We start from the raw sequence: 11,947 nt of genomic DNA on the forward strand, positions 1-11,947 counted from the left end.
TCAGATACAATCCAATATCTGTCCCCTACATTTTCAAAGTGGCACATGGGGTTTTTCATGTCACTAATACCAGTTGTAGAAACAGAGCAAGGCTTCCAAGCATACCTTTTTAGGTGTAGGTGCCTATGGAGACTGTTTTAAGATACATTACAGATTCAAAGTCAACAGATACACCACAAACATATCTCATAATACTTTGATTACACTTAGCACTTTACCTTTAGAAAGCATTTAGTCTTAAGTGACTTGCCCAAGACCACACAGCATCATGCCACAATTAGGCCAGGTATACACTAAAAAGTTAGGTTGAGCCAGCCATATTGCTTACAGTGTGAAAAATCACACGACACATCCCTATGTGCCATAGATAAGATGGCCTAACCCCAAGCACAGACAGTACTAAGTCGACAGAAGCATCTTCTAGCTACCACTTTTCAAAGAGGTGGACTGCTAGTCCCATCACTGTGGTTAGCATCTACAACATTGAAGCACTGCTGTTTATTCAGTGTAGACATAGCCTTTAGACGTAGGAGTTTTTAGCTTGCGGTGCAGTGCTCACATCACAATTCTCTCAAATTTCTCCAGTAAAATTCTTTTAATCATCTACTTGACTACTCACTTACATCCCTAATCCTATCGACATACCCCCCTCACCCCACCCGCTGCCTCTATATCAGAGGCAGCAAGGGGAGAGGAGAAGCAGGAGCCGGAACGCATGGGGAGCTGGCTTTAAGCCAGATCGCCACACAAGGAGCTGGCTCCCACAGAGGCAGAACCATGGCAGGGACAGGAAGCAGCAATGCAGGGGGTAGGAGGGCAGGTGGGAGCCAATACACATGGGAAGTAGCTTTCAAGCCAGCTCCCTGTGCAAATTGGCTCCCACAGAGCTGTCTGCTCCCCCCCACCCCTGGCACTGGCTCCCAGCAGCCCCCCACCCCTGTGTGTAAACATGTGACCATTACGATTTCCAGCAGTTACACATTTACACAAATACCCAATAGTTAAGATCCCTACTATATATTTTTTACAACACGTCTGTCTGTGAGTCCGATTGTTCAAGAACACCTCCTAAACAGTAAGGCTATGTCTAGACTAGCATGATTTTCCACAAATGCTTTTAACGGAAAAGTTTTCCGTTAAAAGCATTCACGGAAAGGAGTGGAAAAGTGTCCGTGCCATTTTCCATTTTGTGGAAAAGTGTCTGTGCCAATCTAGACGCGGTTTTGCGCAAGAAAGCCCCGATCGCCATTTTCGCAATCAGGGCTTTTTTGCACAAAACAATACCGTGTTGTCTACACTGGCCCTCTTGCGCAAAAGCACAAGAGGGCTTTTGCCTGAACGGGAGCAGCATAGCATTTACTCAAGAAGCACTGATTTCAGACAGTAGGAAGTCAGTGTTCTTGCAGAAATTCAAGCGGCCAGTGTAGACAGCTGGCAAGTCTAGACACAGCCTAAGGGTATGTCTACACTAGCCCCCTAGTTCGAACTAGGGAGGCTAAAGTAGGCATTTGAATTTGCAAATGAAGCCCAGGATTTACATATCCCGGGCTTTATTTGCATGTTCCCGTCCGGTCGCCATTTTTAAATGCCACTAGTCCAGACTAACTGCCCGCAGCTACACGCGGCAGTTAAACGGTATTTTAACTAAGTCCTTAGTTCGAATTACCTGTTACTCCTCCTGGAATGAGGTGTAACAGGTAATTCGAACTAAGGGCTTAGTTCGAACTACCGTTTAACTGCCGCGTGTAGCTGCGGGCAGTTAGTCCGGACTAGTGGCATTTAAAAATGGCGACCGGACGGGAACATGCAAATAAAGCCCGGGATATTTAACACTGCACACAACAGCACTATAGGTCACAGAAACACTCTAAATGTTTTTTTTTTCCAAAAAAGATTATACCTCAATTGTGTGGGGCATTTGCTCTTTCAAAATTCACAGCAGGGATTAACCACTGCAGTTAAAAATCACCAGTATCATTATAAATCTGAACCATATTAACCCTATTAGGTCTTGATGAGGCTTTTATAGCCATTCTCCTACTTCCTATAAATCACTGCTTTAGTAAAAACAAAAACCCCAAATGCATGAATAAACATTGTACACCAGAAGGGGGGACTGTTCTTCAGAACTCGCCTATAAATGAAGCTAAGGTGGGGCCTCCACATCTTTCCTTCAAACAGTAATTCCTAGGAGAAACACTCCAAGCACCAGGCTAATGTAAGTCTTGCCATGTAAGTTTCTCCAAGAGTGTTTACTCTATTTATTCACTTTTAAAATTAACACAAACACAGGATTTTCCTTCAACCTTGAATTAAAAACCCCAAACTCTAAAAATAAACTTATACAAACTTTCTTTTAAAGTTCAGGAAAATTTCTTTCATTTCCTTCCTACTTCTAGCCTGGAAAAGGCTACCAACACTGAAGTCACTCACTTATTCAGAAACATGTTGGCTGTCCTTCAGCATTTCATCATCCTACAGGCAAGTGCTATAGGAGTTAGGGGTGTTTCATTTTGTTTAATCAACTAATCGACTAGTTGATGGATTTTCCATCATCTAAGTCAATTGGTTGATAAGCGGAGGAGCCACAGTGGGGTTAGCTCCTGGCCCAGGGAGTTAACCCCGCCACAGCTCTGCCTTTTAAATGTATTAAGAGCGGGTAGGCTCTTAATACATTTAAAAGGCTGAAGTGCAAACCAGCCTTAAATGTAAAAAAGCTGGAGTGCAGCAGGGGTACCCAGCATGAGAAATCAGCTGTCCTTACTCGTGCTGGGTTCCCATCGCTACACTTGGTTTTTTTAAATGTATTGAGAGCTGGCAGGTTCTTAATATATTTTAAAAGCAGAGGTGCAGCATCTGGGACTGGGCACCAGCTGGGAATCAGCCAGTCCCTGGCTTGCACCCAGTTCCTGCTACTCCCCTGCCCCTGCGGAGATGGTGCTGGGAGGAACTGGCTTTTAAGCCAGCTCCTCCCAGCACCAGTTCCCCCTCTTCCTTCCCTCCTTTGTGCCTCTCATAGGCCTGCTCCCCCCCGAACCCTCTCTCCCCCGCTGCCTCTCATAGTCAACTAGTTGCTTACATCCCTAGTAGGAGTTGGCCAAAGTGCCCCAATCCTATAAAGACAAACATCTATAACAGGGGTGAGGAACCCTTTTAGGGACCACTGAAAAATCAGTCAGGGGGTGCACACAAGTAAGAATCCAAAAAAAACCCCAAAAACAAACAAAAAACTTCACTGACGTGGCCCCTGACTGAGAAGGAAAAAGACATCCCCCACATTCCCCTTGCACACTAAAGCCTAGGGGAGCTTGTAGATCTTGTATGCTCTTGCCCCCCAGTGAGGCATCAGGAGGCTAGAGCACCAGCATGAACTTCGGGTGCCAGACCCAAGCAAGCTGGGTGCTGCATCTGGCCACTGGGCCTTAGGATCCACACCCCAATCTATAACCAAAACAGCACCTCCAAAAATATGCCCACAGTGTGTCCTAGGAGGCCACTTCAGTATAGACTGAGAAGTACAGTAACTGAATTGCCAATCTCCCAAGTGACTCCAGGCTTTTCCTTGGAAGTCTCCTCTCTGAGCAATAAGAAATACAAGCAAAATGTTATTTCTTGGATGTTATCTCGTGACTTTCTAAGAATAGCTGGGAATCCCACTAGTTAGTGAGGAATTTAGATGAACTCCTGGGAGGGAGCATTCCAAGTGTGGAACAGAAGTATATTGCCTTTTTTTTTAAAGGCACTCTAGAAAAAAATTAAATAAGAATGCAAAAATTAAAATACTGCATGAATAAATACTTACTTGTGCACCTTCTCAGTCACTATATGGTGCCAAAACAACTCTACTTTTTATTGTGAGGGCCTCTATATTTTTGTACGCTAAGATACATTTTGTTTTGTTTTGTTTTCTAAACTAACATGTACTTTGCTAGCAAATTAAGTGTATATCGAACAACTAGCAGATGTACCCGTCATTGCTCAGGTCCTTTAACTCAAGTAATCTGTGAGTCTCTTTGGAAAATAAATGAAAAATGTACATGCTTTATTTAAATTACTGTATTTTTTAAAAATTAAGAAAAGAGTCTGGAGTGATGATTTGGGGGGGTAAGGAGAGGCAGGAGGTGGGTGGCATAGGGCAGACAGTTGGGACGTAATAGAGGGGCTAAAGTTAGGAAGCGGGGGCCTTAGGGCAGGGGGAAGGAAGTGGGGGTGCAGAAGTTAAGGAAAGTAGGAGAAGGACTCATGGCAGGGGATGCAGGGCAGAGGGCTGGGAGGTGGAGGGGAGCTTACCAGGACCACCCATAGCAGTAAGAATGGCGCTGCTCCAGTGGCAGCTCCTCCCAGGGGGCCAAGGCAGTGTTCCCTGGCCAGCAGCTCCTCCGAAGGGGTTGGGACTGCGCTCCCCAGAGGGTGGCTCCTCCCGCGAAGGGAGAATCCAGTCTGTGTAATTCTCGGGTGGGAGTTAGGGCTCTGCAGTGGGACTTTTTCCCGTTGGCCCCCCAAAGTGGAGATGCTGCGGTAATTCAAACTAAGGTACTTTGGCTCCACCTACTCTAGACACGAAACTGAAGTTGCATATGTTAGTTTGGCATTGCCCCCAATTGTAGACCTAGCCTCACTCACTGATGACAAGACCATCTTGGAACAAGCCAGATGTTGCCACTGAGGCAGTGGCTCCAATTTTTCACTTAACTCCTATAACTCAAAAACATATAAATTCACATCTTCTGCCCGGCTATTCTTCTTATTCCTCCAATTTACTCAGTAGAGCTCTTAGAAGCATTACTCCTCCTATTGATTAAATGAGGGTAGATCGTGAGATGCAGTCCCCAGCCAATATATAACCCACAGCTTACAAAACATTCACCTTTATCCGGCCATTCTTGACACCAAAGGTATTTCCTGAGCTCATGCAACAGAAACAAACCAGGCAGAGGATTGTAATAGTATCTTGAACATAAAAGACAGGAGATATTGGAAAAAATAATCTCAACTATACATACAATATGATGGGGACTAATTTAGCTACAACTACTCAAGAGAGAGATCTTGGAGTCATTGTTGATAGTTCTCTGAAAACATCTACTCAATGTGCAACGGCCATCAAAAAGCAAACAGACTGTTAGGAATCATTAAAAAAGGGATAGAGAATAAGACAGAGAATATCTTATTGCCACTATATATAACCATGGTACACCCAGATCTTGAATACTGCATACAGTTGTGGTTGCCTCATCTCAAAAAAGATATAGTGGCATTGGAAAAGGTTCAGAAAAGGGCAACAGAAATGATTCGGGGTTTGTAATGGGTCCCATATGAAGAGAGATTAAAAAGACTTGGACTTTTCATCTTAGAAAAAAAGAGGAGACTAAGAGGGGATATGATAGAGAGCTATGAAATCATGACTGGTGTGGAAAAAGTGAGTAAGAAAAAGTTATTTACTTATGTAAGAACTAGCAGTCACCAAATGAAATTAATAGGCAGCAGGTTTAAAACAAACAAAAGGAAGTTTTTCTTCACTCAGCACATAGTCAACCTATGTAACTCCTTGCCAGAGGATGTTGTGAAGACTAGGACTTTTATCGGGGTTCAAAAAAAGAGCTAGACAGATTCGTGGAAGTTAGGTCCATCAATTGTTATTAGCCAGGATGGGTAAGAATGGTGTTCCTAGCCTCTGTTTGTCTGGAAATGGATGACAGGAGAGGGATCACATGATGATTACCTGTTGTGTTCCCTCCCTCTGGGGCATCTGGTATTGGCCACTGTCAGCAGACAGGATATTGGGCTAGATGGACCTTTGGTCTGACCCAGTATGGCCGTTTTTATGTTCTTCTGGGACTGGACTTGATGACCTCTCGAAGTCGCTATGATAATAACACTGCAACCACTCTGTCTAATGACTCAGCAGCAGTGCTACCATAGAAGGGCTATTCCTTCTTGGATAAGTAAGAAAGTGACTATTAATGCCAACTCTCCTTTCTGCTAATGTATGGGATTACTTTTACTCTGATTTGATGTTAAAATTAGATTAATCAACTAATTGAATAATCGGTGGAATTTCCATCAACTATTTGATTAGTCAATAAGGATGCCTCCGCTTTGAAATGTAGCAGGAGCCCACTGGGCTGTTGCTACATTTCAAAGGCAGAAGTGCTGCGCGGCGTTCCACATATGAAATGTACAAGAGCCCCAGTGTGTCGACTGACAAATTCCACACACACCACACTAGTCCAAAATTTCCTTATAAATTGAATGGGACAATGGCAATAGATGAGGACTTTCAGTTGTGGAATGGAGCATCTCAGATTTGCGAAGTGGCCTTCATGAAAAACTAAGCGTCTTGGGCTTGCTGTTGCTTTTGCCTCCAGTCTGGCTTTCACATCATGAATCTGCGATCTGACTGTTTGGACGTAAAGGGGGAAAAGATGAGATATAAAACTGCGAGTTGCTGTAGATGGCATTGTGACTGCTCACAGAAGCCTTGAGCATGCCACAGAGAAACATGTAGCCAAGGCATTATATCCACTGTAGCTAAGTCAGGCATTCTAACTTACCATTGCAGTGGAAAGGCAACAGGAAGACAAACTCTGATTTAAGTAATTACGCTCTCCATGCTTAAATTTCCTGTGCTGGTTCAACTAGGAGTGGATACTGTGTTCTTTACCACCTTTCCTAAGTTAGCATGCAATTTTCAGTGTCTCACTCCAGAAAGGAGTACACTTCCGTAGTGGAACTAATTATCCCTATATAGTTGAGATCTCACTTTGTAAAGCCTTTATGTGGGGAAAGGAGGAAAAATACAATATAAAAGATTATTTTTTTGCAAAGGCATTTACATTACATATCACTACTGCCATAACAAAGTCACCAAATGCCAGTCTTGTGTATCTACACAGCAATCTGACTTGGCAGAAAACTAACATCGCTGTCTATAGGAGGTTTTCTTTTGCCAAAAAGATTAGGAAAAAGGCTCAGATGCTGAACAAAGTCTACTGGCCGCAACAGGTGGAGAGAGAAAAGCCCAGCCTGTTTTCTGGTTAAAATTTCCAGTGAAATTCTCATAAGCACTGTCTGTGATTTATTAAAAAGTATGTCCTACATGAACTTTTCTGATGAAAATTTCTCTGTTAGTGTTCTATTCCTTTTTTTCTATGGAAAAAAGAATGAGTAGAATCTAACTCCCTTTACTTGACATCTGGAATGAAAAGACTGGAACATACACATACTGCTTTCCTAAATACAAGTTATTCTCCTAGTTAAGGCCAATACGTGCTATCTATTGCCACGGGTTGCTAAAGAAATGGTAAGACAAATGGGAACCAAAAGTAGTTCATTTGTTCTGCTAATCCTTTATTCACGATACAATTTCTAAATTTAAAGAGGAAAAATAGAATGAAATATTGTTCGGTACTTAGCACAATGGGACCCTGGCCTTGAGGTACTTCTGCAACACAAATAAAAATAATAATAAAGGCACTACACTGACAGTTGAATGGAAGAAGAGATCTGTAACAAAAATCCTGCTGCCATTTCCATATTAAGCACCAAAAGGACTTTGGTTGAAGTGGAATATTGACATGTTGTTAAAAGATGACACCCCTTACAAGGGCCCCTCAGGCTAACTGCTCCCACACCAGGGACTGAAGAAGGTTTTAGGGAGCAAATCACAGCTGGATGCATGCAGAGTTGAAAGTAAGGGGATGCACCCCAGTGCTCTGCTCTGGTAAGAGCCAGCTGAGGCGTTTGAGCCATCTGGGGCGCTCTGCTCTGCCAAGACAGCACCAGCCAGGAGGCAGGCAAGTTAAAGGGGTCAGCTATGGGCACACTGTAGGGAAGGCATGAGCGCTCCCTGCTGGGCTACTGGGAGAGGATGGCAGCATCCCTGATCTGGCCACAGCAGCCTGTCTCCAGTCCTGCTCCTGCAGTGGGGGAGGAGCAGAATCAGCCCCTGTCCAGCTGCAGCTCGTCCCCGGCTCCGATCCTGGGGCAGACCCCATAGTCAGACCCCCATATACAACAGGAGAGGCTGGCAGTGGGCCCCATCTGGCTGCGAGAGAGACTGGCAGAGGCCTTGCTTCTGGCCTCACTCCTGCCGTTGCGGGGCACGAGTGGCAATATCGGCCTCCATCTGGCCTCACCAAACATGGCCTGGCCTCTGTCCGGCTGCATCTGAGGCAGCCCAACCCCAGTCACCATCTGGCCAATGTGGCCGCAATCTGGCTCTGGTCTCCATTTGGCCACAGCGGTCAGTCCCCACCCGCAATCCTGGAGCAGACCCCACGGTCCAGCCTCTATCTACTTGCACGAAGGGCTGACAATGGCCCCATCTGGCCATGACAGCCTGGCTCCGGGCACACTCCTGGCACAGCAAAGGTAGGAAGGGGGGTGTAATCATCCATGGCAATCCTGGTCTAGACCATGATCTGGCAGCAGCTGCCCAACTGCAGTGGCCTGGTCCCAACCATATAAGTTAACCCATGCCAAGTCCCCCACCACGCTCTCTCCCCAATGCCCTGACTCCTGTACTCTCCACACACACCGCCAACTCCCGCCCCAAGTCCCTCATACACCCGAACCATGACTCCCGCATCCACTCATCCCAGCTCCCTACCCTGACTCCAGCACGTCCCCCACAGATGAAAGATAAAATGCATTAGCTAATGTTGAATAACAGTACACAACTGCTTTTAAAAACACACACAAACACACACACACACTGGATGGAGGAAAATATTGAGCAAAAATTGCAAGAGGAATTTAAGCAAGCTAAATAATTATCTGTGTTGGAGAAAATCTGTTATCAGAGTATCATACCAACAACAACAATAATAATGATACCTAGCTCTTTTATACTGTTTTTCATCTGTAGAACTCCAGACTGTTTACAAAGGAGGTCAATATCGTTACCGTCATTTTACAGATGGTGGAAATGAAGAGGTACTGGGGTGAAACAACTTGCCCAAGGTCACCAATCAGATTTAGCGTTTGACACACCAGGCCTCACACCCTCCCCAAAACCTATATCCACTGTTACATATATTTTTAATTTTACTGTGAGACGGAAATTCCTCTCAGTGTGTCTAAAATCGAAACAGGAAAAAAAAATCATTACAAAGGAAGCCCTGATCCTGCCATCACAGCTACTAACATGGATACATATGCCCAACCCCACTACAGTCAGTGCAACTCCATACAGGGACTGGAGTCCTCGCTAATAGACCCAATTGCAAACAAAATGTGGGTTAATATGCTGCTTGCCTATCTCATTTTAATCTTTAGTCACCCAAACAAATAAAATATAAACTTCAAATCTCAGAGCTACAGTTCTAAAATACTGGGTTTTTTTCCACCAGTTAACCTAGATCATTGAAAGTAAATTATGTTCATACAAGAAAAATAAAGGAGGCCTGGGAATAAAATTTACATTATACGCCTCATTTGGGGAAATAACAGCTCTTCTTTTATTTTTCCTGAACTAAATTGCATTAACAGAACAACATGAAAAATACAACACATTGCGTGCCTTGCGGCTGATCCTTTACCTAATAATAAGGGAATACAGGTGAATCTGAGACACAGAAAATAGAATACATCCCTAACAATTTTAGGCAGTGAAAACCAAGTCTGCAATAGTCTCATTCATCTAGAGGGAGAATCCTTCATTCTTCATTAATATGAAAACACTTTTATAGAGTAGTACTCACTTGCTGGCTTTAGGATTTTTCCTACCTTGTTTCAATGTAATATTTAAAAATCTCCAGCCTTGTCTGGAGAAATTAGTACTACTCATTCAAATTCTCCCATCAGAATCAACTCTGATGTTTTAAGACCTACTGACTTTTCACACATGTGCTACTTAATTTTTAAAGCAAGTGCCTATTTTACAACTAATTGTTTCAATAAGATTTTACAATATATAAATAATACTATAAATCTGACTCCTTCCTTTCACCCCAGGATGGAAAACAATTACATGAACTTGCCAAGTCCCCACTCATGTTCTATTAAAAAAAAAAGTGTCTAGACCTTCAACAAAGGAAATTTTTTTCCCCACTAATTTCAATTTGGGGGGAATACAAAAGTGATGAAAGTACTGGCTTATTCACAACTTGCCAACTTGACCAGCACCGGTGAATGCAGATCTGCGATTTGGGTCATTCATTGGAAAATTATTCTAAATCTCATGACTGATTTTCCCTGTGTTTTTTTTTTTCATTCAGATTGCAGTTATATTATATCTTACTCATTTTAAATCTCATTCTTCCAATTCACCCAGGCAGGCCCAGTCCCTGTGAAAAACAATAATGCTCCTTGCTCGTTTTGCAATTCAATAAAGCACAGTTTGTAAGAGTGTGTTTTCATCCAGTAAAGGAAGGAATTTATTTAGTCTTGCATCAGTTACACATTTAAATATCGCTCTTCACTCAAAGCTATTACAGCCTGATCAACTCTGATGTATTCAGTTCAATCAACTTCTCATATGTATGAAAATTCCTACCAGAACATGGCCTTTCCACCGCTTCCACACAGTTAAGATTACTCCCATGAGTGAGGTTAACTGGGACTAATGTCTCAGTCTGCAGGATTTGGGCCGGAAAAGAGTTGTTAAGGCTTGATTTGGGAAACGAGTTGAGTTCAATAAGCCCTTTCCACTTTTCAGCCCCCACAAGATTTTCGAGTGCATCCATGGGTGATCTCAGAGAGGGGTTTTGGTTTTGTTTTGCGTTAAGCTTCCTCACATCACACTGTCACACGGGAAGGCGATCAAAAATGCTCATCTGGGGATCCATGTGTAAGGCAGTTGTTAAACTCTAGTATTTTTTTTTAACCCACAATAAACCGTATTTTTTTTAAAAAATCTCCCTTTCTTCCTTGTGGTCAGCAACACCCCACCCGGCGCACACACCCCCAGTGTAAAAACCAAACAGACCCCCCCACACACATACACACCCTTAAGAAACCCCTGACCTGGGGCTGGAGGGGTGCGGGGGGAGCCAACTGTGTGGGAGGCATCTCCCAGCTCCCAGCGCGGGCCGGCCCGTCTGGGCCCAGCCCGGGGCGATGTCTCCCTGTCCCGGGGTGTGTCGCCCCGGGGGGCAGCCCCGCAGCCGGCCGGGCTCGGGCCGAGGCGGGTTGTAAACAGCCCGAGCGGCTGCTGCTGCAGGCCCCTCCGCAGACACAGGGCCCTCTCCAGCCGGCACCGCTCAGCCGCCAGCCCGACCGGCGGCCTCAGCCCCAGCCCCCGGCAGGCGGCTGGACCCCGGGGGGCCCCCCACCCCCTCCGCGGGGCTCTCCCAGGCCGGGCCCCCCCGCGCCGGGCCCCCCCAGCGGGGGAATAGGGAAGTCCTGACTTACCTGTCATTACTTTCTACGCCATCTTGGATCCACTTGTCAACGTCCCCACAAAGCATTGTGGGAAAAAACTCCCCCCCCTCCTTCCCCCACCAGCCCAGGAGCTGAGCAAAGAAAGTTAGAGGGGAGCCAGGCAGGCACTTGGGGGGGGGGGGGGGCTGCTGCTGTCAACACAGCCCCGTCGCAAAGGGGAGGGCAGGGAGCAGCCAGGCTGCCTTGCAAAGCGCCTGGCTGTGGGGCACTGAGCAAGGAGGGGGCTGCTCCTAGCTGTGTTTTGCAAAAGGAGTGAAATCCCTGGGTCTGCAGACACACACCCCCCAGCAGCCTCTGGAGCGACGTGAGGCTGTTGAACCGGGTGGTTTCTGGTTTGTTTCCCCCCCTCCACTGTCCCCAGGACCTTTCCTTCTGAATATGTCACTGGCATGCAACACATTGCCCCTCGGACAACAGGTTTTGGAGGAGCGAATGAGTTCAGTGTCTGTTTTTCCCTTGCAAAATCAGGATAGACCCTAGCTCTTCATTGAGAAGGGTGTTTTTTTTTTTAATAAAGGTGTCGTTGGATTTGCAAACACACGTGCATTTTCTGGGGTCGTGC

At 45.2% G+C, this 11,947-nt stretch overlaps 1 protein-coding gene across 3 annotated transcripts in view; it reads right to left on the minus strand.

The window, feature by feature from the left end:
- Positions 1–11,503, minus strand: part of HELZ (helicase with zinc finger) — a 171,919-nt gene extending 160,416 nt beyond the window's left edge. For 2 of the 3 annotated variants that reach the window (XM_006110582.5, XM_006110581.5), the window contains exon 1: positions 11,356–11,503. The gene's annotated coding sequence lies outside the window, so the exon portion shown is untranslated. The remainder of the gene's footprint in view (positions 1–11,355) is intronic. The other variant, XM_006110583.5, reaches the window with a different exon arrangement.
- Positions 11,504–11,947: the final 444 nt, after the last annotated feature.

Source organism: Pelodiscus sinensis, chromosome 20 (genome assembly GCF_052426305.1).
Source record: "Pelodiscus sinensis isolate ZL-2025 chromosome 20, ASM5242630v1, whole genome shotgun sequence".
In the NCBI taxonomy this organism is placed as follows: Eukaryota; Metazoa; Chordata; order Testudines; family Trionychidae; genus Pelodiscus; species Pelodiscus sinensis.